Here is a 15521-nt window from a genome sequence, read left to right as displayed (position 1 = left end):
AAAGCGCGCAAAATTAGCATAGGCCGTACATTTTAAGACAAAAACCTTTAGCAAATGATTTTAGCATTCTCCAGCCTCATTTTCCAGGGCTTGATAGTTTTAGTAAAACATTTTTAGTCTTAGTAAAACATTTTAGTGCACCAATTTTCTGCTTAAGAAGGCTGGGTGGGGGTCCCCCTAGAGTTCTTTTTTGCAGACACTCTCACTGATTGACTGATTGTGGGCTGTCACCTGTACATCTTTCCAGTGAGCTAAAGTCAAGTCCAGGGGAGTGGAAGGAACGTTCCCCATCATCCGTTTGTCAGTCAGGCACAGCACAAGAAAGAAACACACAAAAATAATCACAGGCACAAAGACCAGACAACACTTCCAGACAGACTTAGGGAGCTGCGGCTTACAGGTTCGACTGTGTCTCTCCTGCCCCTGTGAGAGGGCAGACCACACAGTCTCACTGTGTCTCTCCTGCCCCTGTGAGGGGGCAGACCACACAGTCTTGATGCTCTCTCTCTCCCGTTCCTGTGTAGGAGCGGACCAGACAACCCCGAATATAGAGTGGACTAGACAGGCGCCCGTTAGAAGGGCCTCCCGGTCCAGTCCTTCAGGTCCAGGGTGGTAGTGGGAAGCCTGAGCCCCCTGTGGAGGGCTTGAAGTGTCCCCCAAGTCCCCCAGGACTGCCCATACGAGCGTGTCCACTCCGGCTGGTCCTTCACTACCTACAGGTTCAGATTCAAGCGGCTGGCCTAAACAGAAAACAAAACTACAAATCACGCAGACACAGACACACAGAATGAACTGCCCTATTTTCTTACCTTCGGAGTCTGGGGTCTCGGGGGTCTCTGGGGCCGTCCCGGACGAGCCCCCAAATGTTGTGCCAAGTCGCGAAACCACCACCAAGAAGACCACCGAGACTCAGACATTCTGAAATGCAAAAGCAAGGCAAGGCTTTATTTAAGCGAGCTGCGACTCGGGCCTCGTCCTACCCACCAACACAGCGGAGGTTAGGAGGAAGCCCCGAGCTGTGATTACACAGGGCTTATAAAGGCAAAGAACAAGGTTACAACAATCAGCTGTTCAAGCAAACAAGATTAGGACACAGGTACAAATCTGATTGGCTCAGGGTTCGATTCTAAAATGGGGCTCACGTGGTAAAATGGGGTTCACGTGGTAAAGTGGGGCCTGACTTCAAAGTCTGGCACTTCACTTAGAGCCTGGGCACTGTCCCTGGCTTCTTTTTACTCAAGACTACCTCTCTAGCACTTGAGCCACAGCACCACTTTCAGCTTTTTCTGTTTATGTGGTGCTGAGGAATCGAACCCAGGGCTTCATGGATGCTAAACAAGCACTCTACCACTAGGCCACATTACCAGCCCCATCATTTCTGTTTTTACTTGGCCTTTTCTGTATTTACATAGGTTTGATCCGTAAAAACTTACCATTGTGTCACAACTGCCTGAAGTATTTTATACAGCAATGTGTATAGAGTTTTGTAGCCTAGAAACAGGCTATACAGTATAGCCAGGTTGTATAGTAGGCTATACCATCACTCTGTGTTTCCACAATAAAAGATCATCTAACAATGTATATTTCCTAGACCATGTCTCTGTCATTAAGCAATGCATGACTGTATTTGTATGTGTCACTTTTGTAGTGCCTCCCATTGAACAAGCACTGCCCTAACTGGTTTACTTCTGTCCATTTAATGCTAGGCATTTAAATCACCAGGATTTAGGTGTGGCACACACTTGTTGTCTTCCACAGGGCTCTGAATTCCATTCCCAATGTGGAAAAGAAAAAGGTGTAGCATGGTGACACAATTCCATACTTGGGGCTCTGAGGTAAGAAGATAGTGAATCACAAGTTCAAAGCCAGTATTGACTGCCGTTTGATATCATATCCCCAAGCAAACAAACAAAAATGATATGTGAGTGATTAGGGTCTAACAGAACAGCATGACTTTTCTGGATGCTCAGAAATTAATTAGATGGGAAAATAACACTGACTCTGGCCCAGCTTGAATAAATAATCACTATGATAAACACTTACAAAATCCTTTCTATATGACAGCACCTGAGTAATCTTAACTTCATAGTAGCTCACTCACAACTCTATGAAGTAGACTAATATCCGGCTATTCCAGCTGGATGTAAGATGAGTAGAGATTGTTAGAACTGGTTCATATGAGCTTATAAGGACCAGTTGTTAAAATTTCAGGATTTGTGTGATTTAGTTGTTAAGCACAGACCTTATAGAAATATTAAATTATGTAAGCTTAAGCGTATTGAAGGAAGGATAGTGTGGTGGTGGCTTGGGCCTGTAATTGAAGCTTCTTGGGAAGAAAGAATGGAGATTGGGAGGATCCAAATTTGAGGTTAGTCTGGGCAAAACAGTTGGCCAGGCCCTCACCTCAACCAATAGATGAATATGGTGGTGTGTTCCTGTCATCCCAGCTGTAGGGAGAGTGTAAATAGGAGAACCAGGTCTAAGCCTGCCTGAGCATAATTTCACAGCCCTATCCCAAACATAACTCAAGTGGGGTTAGGGTTAGGGTTAGGTTTAAAGTGGTTTATGCAATAAAGAGAATATTCTATTTGCCAAGCTTATTCCTGACAAATAGGGCTCTATATTCCAACGTGGGATAGAACAGTCTTTGGAGCTTTCAGAGGGAGAGAAAAATAAGCACTGAGAAGCAGAATGATTCTCTTAGTGTTTGAATAGTAAGTAAGACCACACATTAGAATCATGGGATGCAGAGAGAAAGAAATGAGAAACAGCCTCCCTGGACTGTCCACAGGCTCTGTTGTAAATTTGTTAATGGAGCACTAAAAATCAAGCCAGGCCAGAGCAGAAAGCTGTACAGTTTATTCACATCAAGAAGGTGTTCAATTCAGGAAACAAGTGGCAGCTGAAATTCAGACCATACCCTCCAAGCTACTGAAATCTGCCACACAGCCCTGTCTGCCATATGGTGTATCTTGTTCTAATTTTTCACAAAGTCATTACAAAAGATGGCAAAGGTCCAACCATGGGTAACAGCATGGCCCACTGGTTCAATATGCTAGAGTCTACGTGAAATAACCTCTTAGCTGTACCACAGCTCTGCTTTAGCAATCTTAGCATCAGTCAGGCTTAGCATGTAGTTGCCATGTAACTGTAGGAAAAGGCATGGATAATATTTATCCCATACTTGCCTGTATTGTTGAAAGATAAGCATTTATATGTGGGATGTAAATATAAAACACTAAATGACTTGTCTTCTTCTAGTCTTACTGCCATAATTTAATCAAGAAATAGGGGAGGGGTTCTAAAGTGGAGGGTATGGAAAGGAAAGCTTTAGAATTATGACTCTTAGAGTCACCAATTGGAAAAATACTAAATTGAAATGAAGTTTCCAATTACTTTCCTTCCATCCCTCTCTGTCTCAGGGGGAAAACAAAAAGAATAATTTCTGAGGAGTTTGTAATTCTCGAGTCCTCTATACTAATCACAGGAACTCCTCAGTGTTTCCAAAACATACCACACACTCATTATTCCATTCTCCTAGTGAATTTTCTTTCCTTTTAAAAACTCAGTTCTACACAGAGAACAAAGGGGCATGGTCTCCATGATATATGACTGTTAAGGTGCGGGTGGCGGGGGGGGGGGGGCGCGACAGTAGAGACCAGGTCTGCAAAACAAAAAGCTTCTTGTCAAATGGTATTGAGGTGCCAGACTTTGAAGTCAGGCCCCACCACGTGAACCCCATTTTAGAATCGAACCCTGAGCCAATCAGACTTGTACCTGTGTTCTAATCTTGCTTGCACAGCTGATGGTTGTAACCTTGTTCTTTGCCTTTATAAGCCCTGTGTAATCACAGCTTGGGGCTTCCTCCTAACCTCCGCTGTGTCGGTGGGTAGGACGAGGCCCGAGTTGGCAGCTCGTTAAATAAAGCCTTGCCTTGCTTTTGCATTTCGGAGTGTCTGAATCTCGGTGGTCTTCTTGGGGGTGGTCTTGCAACTTGGCACAACATTTGGGGTTTCGTCCGGGATAGCCCCAGAGACCCCGAGATCCCAGACTCCGAAGGTAAGGAAACAGCACTGTTCATTTGTCTTGTCCTGTAATTTGTCTGTTTGTCTGTTTTGCTTTTGCTTATACTTGTAGGGCGCGAGTCAGTTTGGTTTTTGGCCGGAACTGACCAGGAGGGCCTCCTAAACGAAACTCAACCCGCCCACCTTGTACTTGGGTCTGCTCCTTCTGCTTATCTGGCAGGAGGTTGTGGGCCAACTTGGGTCCACTCCTCCTGTACCCTGGCAGGAGGTTGTGGGCCAACTTGGGAGATCTCCAACTCGTAACTCGGGTCCACTCCTTCTGCACCCTTGCAGGAGGTTGTGGGCCAACTCGGGTCCACTCCTTACAGGAGGTTGTGGGCCAACTCGGGTCCATTCCTTCTGCACCCTTGTAGGAGGTTGTGGGCCAGCTTGGGAGATCTCCAACTCGTAGCTTTTCTTGTTCTCAGGCCTGTGTGTTTTCCTCCTTTTGTATTAATTGTTTTGTTTTTTGTAGCCTTTTGGACTGAACTTCTGATCAGAGCTATGGATAACGTTCTATCTTGAGGACCTCCATCTAGCCCCCTAGACTTGATCCTAGCTCACTGGAGGGAGGTTAAGGAGATAGCTCATTTTTGTGTGTTTCCTTCTTGCACTGTTAAAATTGTCCTAAATAATTATTGCAAAGTGAGAAAAGGAGAATTATGGCTACCAAAATGTTTAATTGCCATTCCAGCTTCTTCGTAGGTTTTTTTTGTAACAGTTTCCAGCAGGCCCACAGAAGCACAGGTGATTCCTACAAGTTTGTCAAGATCTAATACTGACCCTTAATAAGTTCCAGGTAAGAGAGCATGCTTAAAAACTACTTCTGTGTGGACCACCTTGTTGCTTATAATTGGAGTAAAGTGGCCCCTTATAAGACTCATTGATCTGAATCTGCGGTTCGAAGCCAGCCCGGGCAAAGAAAGGTCCCTGTGAGAGACTTGTCTGTAATCAGCCAGCAGAGTGCTGGGAACGGAGTGGTGTGGAGCTCAAAAGTGGTACGGTGCTAGTCTTGAGCTGGAGAGCTGAGGGACAGCACTCAGGCCCTGAGTCCAAGTCAAAAGTCACTCCTCCTGGGACAAAAGTGATGGAGCATCCAGAGGCAGTAAGCCACTGCTTGGATGGCAGAGATGGTGTCAGATCCTAGAGTCACTACTGTTGGCCTTTCAAAAGTTAAAGCCGGGAAGTCCTAGAAGAATAGTTCATAAGCATGCCTTTCCAATGCCCATGTCTGTCTACTGGGCAGGAATTTGCCAGTCATCTGTGATAGTGGTTAGTAAGGGTAAGTTTGTCAAATGAGAGGATAGATTAAAATCTCACCCCCCCACATTTACTCAAAGCCCTGACTGGCAGTAAGAATTTTAAGCTGATACATCTGTTTAGGAAAGAAAGCTTGTAGACCTGAGATTGTGTTGTGTCCTTATTGAGATCTGTTAAAGGCCTGTCAGCTTGCCAATGCCCCCAATCAACAGATTAACCACGGTGGAAGGGACCCTAGACGGCATCGCCACTTGGGTTCATTGCTTCTACGCCAGGCCAGCTGACCCCTTTGCCCTGGATGACAACTACCGTGATGGAACATGGGAGGTCTCCAAGCACCCAACTCAGCCGCTTTGCCTTCGCCTCAAGAAAAGAAAGTTAGACTGAGACTAAGGTTATAGGTTCCTGGCTAGGTAAGGTCTACGCCCCTGAGTCAGCCTGAAGAAGTTACAGAAGATGGATGATCTTCACCCATCAGCCCCCCTTTAAAATCAAGGGACCAGAGTTGTTTTTGGGAAGATGAGGCAGGATAAACTAGAGACATGCAAAACAGAGGTACAGAGACTATTCTTGTAAGAAATGGTGACAGGCCCTTTGGTTACTACATTGGGCCCTATTGGCCCATGCCTTACCTCTATATCATCCCCTAGACATGCAAGCCATTGAAATGGACAGAATGGAGCCATGATTGGCTCCCAAGGTACCAAAAAGAAAAAGGGGGAAATGAGGTGCCAGACTTTGAAGTCAGGCCCCACCACGTGAACCCCATTTTAGAATCGAACCCTGAGCCAATCAGACTTGTACCTGTGTTCTAATCTTGCTTGCACAGCTGATGGTTGTAACCTTGTTCTTTGCCTTTATAAGCCCTGTGTAATCACAGCTTGGGGCTTCCTCCTAACCTCCGCTGTGTCGGTGGGTAGGACGAGGCCCGAGTTGGCAGCTCGTTAAATAAAGCCTTGCCTTGCTTTTGCATTTCGGAGTGTCTGAATCTCGGTGGTCTTCTTGGGGGTGGTCTTGCAACTTGGCACAACAGTATTTCCATAGGTTTGCTTGGGTCAGCGACCTTACATTATAGATCTAAAACCAAACAACTACTAAACATAAAAAGGTCTAAAATAGACCTCTCAGTGGATCACAATAGCTCAACAGCTATGTATGTATGATCATATAAGACAATGATAAGCAAACTCTATTGTTGACATTATATTTAAAGTTCTAGGTGAATTTCCTTTGGTGTACACCATGTGGCTACTGTGTATGATTTTGGTACACTGGGTATTGTATATATGCCTACCTGATCTAGGGAAGGGAAAGAAAAATGAGGGTGGAAGATATCACAAGAAATGTACTCACTGCCCTATTATGTAACTGTACCCCTTTTGCACAACACCTTGTCAACAAAATTTAATTAATTAAAAAAAAAACAAACTCAGTTCTAGGGGCTGGGAATGTGGCTTAGAGGTAGAGTGCTTGCCTAGCATGCAGGAAGCCCTGGGTTCAATTCCTCAGCACCGCATAAACAGAAAAAGCAGGAAGTGGCGCTGTGGCTCAAGAGTGCCTTGAGCAAAAAGAAGCAAAAAGAAGCCTGGGTTAGTGCTCAGGCCCTGAATCCAAGCCCCAGGACTGGCAAAACAAACAAACAAAACTCAGCTCTAGGCAATTCTCTGGGAAGCCCAGGGAGATACTTCCTTTTTTCCCTTGCAGGTATTTCTAAGCACTTGGTAGCATACACTATCAATATCTAGGGTTCTCTGTGAATGCTTCTACTGATCTTACTAGATTTGTGGCCTATCCCAGCTAGTCCTTCCCCTTGAAACCGAGAAGTCTAGGTGGCTGCTTTGATTAATAACATATGGCAGAAATGGCACTGGCAGTTCCTAAGGCCTGTCCTTAAAGGACTGGCAGCTGCCACTTCCTGTCTATTGGAACATTGGCTCTTGAAGTCACTAGATGCCATGTAAGGGACAGGACATACATTCTGAAGAGCTCTCACAGAGTCCTCAATACTGCCTCCAGGGAAGAAAGGGTTGAACCTTGCTTTCCTGTGGTCTCTATCAATATATCAGTCATTCAACTGAAGCTGTTTCGTTTTTTAAGTACTTGGGGTGGGGAGGGGCACTAAGGTTTGAATTCTGAGTGTTGTGATAGACACTCTTCCCCTTGAATGTTACTTCCAGCCTGAAGGTATTTTGGATTTCCCAGATCAGTCCAACTGTCTGTATCCAAGCTTCCGCCAAAATATGGACTCATAAAATTGAAAGAACTAGTTAGTTTGTAATATGGAGGTCAGATCTGGCCAGCGTTGTCATTGGCTGTTGAGGAGTGTCAGATTGACTCCATCTCAGATTAAAGAGCAGAAGCTGACTCCATCTTCGCTAAGATCTCCCCCGCCCTATCCAGGGAAATTCCCCTTTGCTGTGATAAGATCGTGTAAACTGCTTGACCACCTGAGTAGTGCAACATTCAAGGTTAAACCTGTGCCGTGTGCCAAGTCAAAAATGATAGGTTGGTTCAAACAGTTGCTATGAGGCAGATTGTAACTCCATTGGCCACCTGTGTGTGGCAGGCTTGACCATGTGGTATTTGCCTTTGTAACCCGACCCAGAGCGTGGCCTGGGGCACGTGGTCCCAGCTCTGGAGTCTGGGCTGTGGTCCTGGCCATTTTGGGCTGCGGCTCTGCTTTTTACCGTTGCAGTTCCAGCTTCCGAGTCTGGGCTGTGACCCTGGCTGGTCAGTATACTTTTTAGTTCCCCGATAACTTGAGACTGTTTCTGAGTGGTGGACTCTTGGAGGGATGGGGGATTTCCCCCCCCCTCAGGCCCCATTACATTGTGGTCCCCTCCCCTGGGGGGGACCCCATTACAAGTTAAAGTCTTGAATTGTTGTTACACAGTTGCCAATCACCATACAGAATTTTGTTACCTAGTAACAGGGTACTTGTGTAGCAAAAAGCACCAAAACACATGACATCTGCTTTGGGTGGATACTTGAAGGATTTTTTTTAAAGTATGAATCATATACTTCTTCCAGTTCAGCTTTTATTTATCTTATTTATTATAATTTTATTGTTTTTTTGTTTATGTGATACTAAGGAGTTGGACCCAGGGCCTCATGCATGCTAGGCAAGCACTCTGCCACTAAGCTACATTCCTAGCCTTGAGGGATCTTGAGAAGCCTGTTGGACAAAGTTTGAAGAGCCTGTAGGAGAGTGTTGATGAGGAATTGCTAAAAGCTGAAGGAAAGCTTGGCAACACCATTGTTTATGGTCACAGGACAAAGAGAAAGATATTTTAACAAACTTGTAGCCAAGGCTGGGGAGTTTCCAGGCAAAGATTCTGTTCAAAGTATCAACTGGCTTGGTTTTAGCAGTTTATGGAAAAAATATGGGAAGAAGGGCCCAGGTAGTATTTCTAATCAGCATAAGGATCCTAAAGGAAGAAATAAGGAAGCTCGAATCCATGCAAAATGAGATCTCAGGATGAAGTATTTAGGATAGTCCTCGTAGACCCTTTAAAAGTCATTTTGAAGGAAAATAAAGTCATAAGAATCTTGTGTGCCCCATAAACTGAAGAACCTGAGTAGCCTTTGTACCTCCATATTGTAGCTTGGGCCTACCCGGGCCCTGAAGTTTCCTGGAATAACTACAGAACATGTCAATGCGAAGAGCCTGAACAAAATGCAGTCTAAAATAATGAAGATAGCCAGAGAGACTTCATTTGACCAGAGGTCAGTTAAAGTTAGGATGCTTTAGCCATTGTGACACAAAGGAAATGTATTGCAGTGTGGCCAGTGTGTTTTGTGTTCCTGAAACATGGTTAATGTGTTGTGCCCCTCATAAATGAGAGTAGCCACTTCTGAGAAACAAGACCCACTTCCAGCAGGTGTGTGCTTAAGACAGTAAACCTGCCCCTGTGACAAAGTACAGAAGTGCAGAGATTCCAGGAGAAGAGTCAATAACTCCTTTGGGCAGTGAAACTCTCATAATGACCAAGTGATCAAGAAAGTGTCAATAACTTCTTTGGGCAGTGAAGCTCTCATAATAATCAGTAATCAAGAAATAACAGGAAATACCTGAAGTTCCAGATGTCCCCTCGAGTTAAGGATGACTTGGGTGACACCCTTGCGACCCAGATCATTTGTCTAAACCAATCATTTTGAACCCCATAAGCCAGCCAACCACCTTCACCAGGCCTATTCCCTCCAATGATTAGGCCAATCATTCTTAAGGATTATTTTATGATTTTCCCGCAGTGTGACATGATTTGCTATGTGATGATGTGACGCATGGAATGTTCCCCCAAACCCTATAATAATCCTGCTGAATGGAGGGTTGGGGCTCTTGATTCAGACCCGCTGTGTCAGTGATGATTGTGAGCCCAGGCTCAAGCTTGCAATAAAAATTCGTGTGATTACATCGCCTTTCAGCTCCTTGGTGGTTGTTGGGGACCCCGAAATCTGGGTATAACAATACCCTTTCTGCCAAACAGCTGGGTTTTTCTAGATTCTCAGGGGAGTGGCTTCATGGAAGAGGGTAGTTGTCCATCCACAAGGCTATTTGAAAATACCACTCTGGGTGTGGCTGTTTGTTAATAAAGTGGAGACACAGGAACTCCTCCAATTTAAAAAAGATGCCATTTGCTGGCCCTGAAACTCATAGAGATAGTACAAAATAAAAGGATCTCTAGACCTCTCCCTACTATGAGCAAAAAGCAGACTGAGAAAAATGCTCAGCTACAGAAAATGACCTACTTCTTATGGAAAGGAAAGACTGGCTGAGAGGACAGAATGCAGAGCAGAGAATCAACCCTAGGGAGCAAAACTAAGCTTCAATTAAAGAACTGGCAAATGTGCCTACCTGCTTTTCAAACTTTGTTTTTGTTGTTGCTGAACTTTGTTTCTGAGACTGGGTTTTAACTGTGTGGCCCAGGCTGATCTTGAATTTTGGATCCTTCCACCACAACCACTTAAGTACTGGGATTAGAGGTGTGTCCCAGAACACCTAGTGGGTTTTTTGTTGTTGTTGTTGTTGTTGTTTTGTTTTAACACAGAAGCTAGCCTCAAACCCCTGCCAATAGAACCTCTTGCCTCAGCCTCCTTAGTAGCTGGGACTGAAAGCCTATGCCTAGCTAGATTTCAAAATTTCCATAGATTGTGGTGTACTTTACCCCTGCTCCCTACTAACAGCCTTCCAGTTATTTTATACCTACCTTCCCATTGTAATTGAGTGAGCAAAGGCAGATAACTTATCTCTTTACTTCTCAGGTCTTCTGGCTGAAAGGAATAATACTGTAGAAGATACACCCTGGGAACTCGGTCTGGAACCCACATCTACTGGCACTTACATAATGATACCAGGCCTTGCTCCTGAGAGTGATGGTATAATGGGCTGAGTTTTGCTGAGCAGAATGTGAATGGCGTCTGAAAATGATATAAATAATTTACATCCAGAGAGCTGACTGTGACAGATTAAAGATGACTATAAATTCTTTGATAATCCTACTGGTGACAGTTGGCATCTGTGTCTCCTCCTCTTGAATCTGGGTGGGCTCTTGGGTTATGAATGCTTTGGCCAATAAAACATTGCAGAAATAGCACTGTTAGTTTCAAGTCCAAGTAATTCACAGGCTGGTTATTTCTACTTCCTAGGTCTTAAGGACCTCTGAGCCACCATTTTACTCTTCTGGAGTGATCACAGTGAAAACTACACATCAGAAAGAGACTCAAATAAAGTCAGCTTTCCAGCTATTTCTGCCAAGGCTTAATGCATGTGAATGAAGTCAAATGGATATGAGCTGACTTCATGTGAAGCAGACCTGTCTTAGCTCTCACTGAATTCCTGACACCCAAAACTGTGAGTGAGAAACAAACAGTTGGCTGTTGGTCTAAGCCACTGAACTTTGGCATATTTTGTTACACAGCAGTAGAGAGACTTACTCTGTGATTTGGGGTCAGCCTCCTCTCTAGAACTCCCCAGTTTGGGCACTATTAGGCAAGACTGGGAAAACTCTAATGTTCCTTACAGCTTTGATCTGATTTTGAGTTCCAATGAAAACTGTACTTGGAAGAGATTGAACTACTTGGATGGCCTGGAACATAGAATATACCAAATTATATACTCAGTACACATTTTAATGAGTTCTGAAGGATGAGTAAGAGCTGAGTAAAGCCAAGCAATAGTGGCTCCTGCCTGTAACCCGAGCTACTCAGGAGATTGAGATTTGAAGATTGTGGCTCAAAGCTAGCTCTGGCAGCAAAGTCCATGAGATTCTTATCTCCAGCTAATCACACACACACACACACACACACACACACACACACACACACACACACACACACACACACACACACACACACACACCAGAAATGGAGCTGTGGCTCAAGTGGTAGAGCACTAACCTTGAGTAAAAGAAGTTTAGGGACAGCTCCCAGGCCCTGAGTTCAAGCCCCAGGACCATTATACACACACCCCACACAGTAAATAGAAGTAAAAGTAAGGACACTTAATAAGAATAAACAGTATCTGTAAAGATTCAAAAGCCTGGATAGTTCAGGAAATTAACTTCTTTTTCTTTTAGTGGTACTGTTGTAGGGAGTACAGCTGACTCCATCTTGACTAGGGAAACATGGTAGGAAATTTTGGGGCGGGGAGTAGATTAGGACAACTTGATCCCCAAAATCTACTTCTGTAAATGGCTGGCTTAACTTGCTTGTTGCTTGCTCTACCCCCTGCATCAACCCTCTACATCTGCGCTATGCTTTTACCTTTACAAACCCCAATTTGAGGACTGCTGGGGTCATGGTGTCAGCGCCCAAGTCTGCACTGTGTCCCTGGCTGGTCAGCCCACTTTTCACAGTTGTAGTTCAGTTCCCCAGTCTGTGATGCATCCCTGGCCAGTCAGTTCACTTTATGTTTCTCAGTAAACCCATCTTTTTGCTTGAGACTGTCTCTGAGTGGTGGACTCTTGGAGGAATGGGAACTCCCTCCTTTGAACCTCGTAACAGTACTGGGGTTCAAACTTAAGGCCTTGCACTTTCAAGCTGTGCTACTTCAACCACTTCCTTAGGTAATTTCAGAATTATTAAAATACCAAGTATAAGAGAAAATGGGGGGCTGGGAATATGGCCTGGTGGCAAGAGTGCTGGACTTGTATACATGAAGCCCTAGGTTCGATTCCTCAGCACCCTATATATAGAAAAGGCCAGAGTGGTGCTGTGGCTCAAGTGGTAGAGTGCTAGCCTTTAGCAAAAAGAAGCCAGAGACAGTGTTCAGGCCCTGAGTTCAAGCCCCAGGACTGGCAAAAAAAAAAAAAAAAAAAAAAAAAAAAGAGAAAGAGCAAGGGCCAGACTGTGGAGGGAAAAATATCCACTAAGTCTTCAATTACATAAAAGATATTATCTCTCTTTTTTTTTGTTGTTAAAATTTTATTGTCAAACTGAGGTACAGAGAGGTTACATTTTCATATGTTAGGCATTGGATACATTTCTTGTACTGTTTGTTACCTCCTCCCTCATTTTCCCCTCCCCCTATTATCTCTCTCTCTCTCTTTTTTTTTGGCCAGTCCTGGGGCTTGGACTCAGGGCCTGAGCACTGTCCCTGGCTTCTTCCAGCTCAAGGCTAGCACTCTGCCACCGGAGCCACAGCGCCGCTTCTGGCCGTTTTCCATATATGTGGTGCTGGGGAATCGAACTGAGAGCTTCATGTGTAGGAGGCAAGCACTCTTGCCACTAGGCCATATTCCCAGCCCCTATTATCTCTCTTTTTATAGATAGGAAAATAAAGGTCCAGACAGGTTTGTCACCTAAGATTACATATATCATTAGTAGGTGGTGGATATAAGATTTGAATCCATGTCCAATAGCTCTAATATTTAAAAGAGACTTCAATTTAAATATAACTTTATTTTAAAAAGAATTTTTGCCTTCATATGCCTATAATCCCAGCATTTGGGAAGTGGAGACAGAGGCATGGTGATTACAAGTTCAAGATCAGCCTGACTGTATAACAAGACCCCATTTCACAAAACTAAGAGCTGGAAATGTAGTTTAGTGAGCCAGTGCTTTCCCATCCTGCTCAAGGCTTTGGGTTTGATCCCTTTTACCACAAAGGCAACAACAAAAATATTCAAATACATTCCATTTGATAGAAAACATTTAAAGAGATATGAAAACAAGTAATCATGAGCAATGTAACAGTAAGAATGCATTGTGGTAGAAATGATTACTTTTCCTTGGGGAAATGAGAAAATCTCAGAAAAAGGACTTTTGTCCCTTTATTATTATTACAAACCAGCACTAACATACATCAGTCTCTAATTAGATTGTTTTATGTGTTATTATTTTATGTCTCAGCAATCTTATAAGGCCAGAACTATTATTTTTTTTTCCTTTTTGCCAGTCCTGGGGCTTGAACTCAGGGCCTGGGCTCTGTCCCTGAGCCTGTCTGTGCTCACTGCTGGTGCTCTACCACTTGAGCCACAGCACCACTTCTTTCCTGTTATGTGGTACTGAGGAATTGAACCCAGGGCTTCATGTTTACTAGGCAAGCACTCTACCACTAAGCCACATTCCCAGCCCAGCACTATTATGTTCTTCCTTTTATTTTAAACTAATAAGAGATTCTAAACTTGATCCTAGCCAAAAGGCTGAGGAATAAACAAGGAAACTAAAGGGTTTAGGAAATTTGCTCCATGTTATCCATTGGTAAACCTGAATTGGACCCAGTTGGAATAGATATTATGCTTTTAATCACATACAGGGACATACAGGAAGAAGATTTGTGGACTAAAGGGCATTTAAAAGAACAACAAATGCAAATGTTTTATGACTTGAAAGTTTACTGTATTCTAAGAATAGCATTCAGGGAAACTGAAATTTAGAGAAAGAATGTGGTGTGTGGTGTGGTGTGGGGTGTGTGTGTGTGTGTGTGTGTGTGTGTGTGTGTGTGTGTGTTCAGAGAAAAGATGAAAGAAAAAAGATAGGAGGGGGTGGGTGCAGAAAATGTAGTCTGGGGCCAGTTAATGGAGGAACTTAAATGTGCAACTGAGTCAAGACTTAATTCAGAAGGCTGTGGGGGAGCCACTGAAATTGTTTTCTCTTGCTTTTATTTTTTTCAAATCAGAGGAGTAACATAAGTAGGTCCATGTATTAGAAAGAACAACCTAGTGGCAATGGTAAATGAATTGAGTAGTTGAGACTGGAGACAGACAGAAGGTAGGTAGAGTTCAGTTGCGATGATCTAATATGGAAGCTTGCACTACACATGGTGGTATTGAGGGTTGAGGAAAGGGGCCTGAGAATACAGAACTAGTGATTATTAATAGTTAATATCTATAAGATAACTTTTTATATTTTGAGATAGAACCTCCATATCTGATTGGTAAAACTCTGAGTATCAGAATCACAGTGTGCACTACCACATACTGAATGACATAATATTGAGAAAAGTAAATATTGGATTTATTTTTCTTGGAGAGGTTTGGGGTTTTTGCTTTTGTGGTGTGTGTGTGTGTGTGTGTGTGTGTGTGTGTGTGTGTGTGTGTGTGTGTGCTGGTACTGGGGCTTGAACTCAAGACTAGGGCATTTTCCTTTAGATTTTTGTGCTAAAGGTTGGTGCGGTACCACTTGAGCCATACCTTCACTTCTAGCTTTTTGCTGGCAATTGGAGATAAGAGTCTCAGGAACTTTTCTACCCAGGCTGAATTTGAACCACAATCCCTAGATTTCATCCCCCTGAGTAGTTAAGAATGAGCCACTAGTACACTGCAAGAGAGAGAGGGGCTTATTTAAAAGGCTGATTTTCATAATTTGGAAAGCCGGGAGCGCTGCCTATAGCTCAGTGTTTTCTCAGAACAAAACAGATAACACTGAACCATTATAGGACACTTTTTTCTTTTTTGCCAATCCTGGAGCTTGATGAACTCAGGGCTTAGGCACTGTCCCTGAGCTTCTTTTTTGCTCTAGCACTCTACCACTTGAGCCACAGCACCACTTCTGGCTTTTCTGTTTATGTGGTACTGAGGAATCGAACCCATGCCTTCATGCATGCTAGGCAAGCACTCTACCACTAAGCCACATTCCCAGCCTCCCACATTTAAAAAATGGAATACTTTAGAGTTTTCTTGGCCTTCATATTTGTGACACTGGACAATCTATAATTATTCACTTTTTAATTTTTTTTGCCAGTCCTGGGGCTTGAAC

General features: G+C 43.8%; 1 protein-coding gene across 1 annotated transcript in view; it reads right to left on the bottom strand.

The window, feature by feature from the left end:
• Positions 1–14853, bottom strand: part of Rnf11 (ring finger protein 11) — a 42539-nt gene extending 27686 nt beyond the window's left edge. The window contains exon 1 of the mRNA XM_048351279.1: positions 14818–14853. The gene's annotated coding sequence lies outside the window, so the exon portion shown is untranslated. The remainder of the gene's footprint in view (positions 1–14817) is intronic.
• Between the last annotated feature and the right edge of the window lie 668 nt (positions 14854–15521).

This window comes from Perognathus longimembris, chromosome 7 (assembly GCF_023159225.1).
Source record: "Perognathus longimembris pacificus isolate PPM17 chromosome 7, ASM2315922v1, whole genome shotgun sequence".
Taxonomy (NCBI): Eukaryota; Metazoa; Chordata; class Mammalia; order Rodentia; family Heteromyidae; genus Perognathus; species Perognathus longimembris.
Note: the sequence above shows the minus strand (reverse complement) of the source record. Positions and strands in the feature narration are given on the sequence as shown.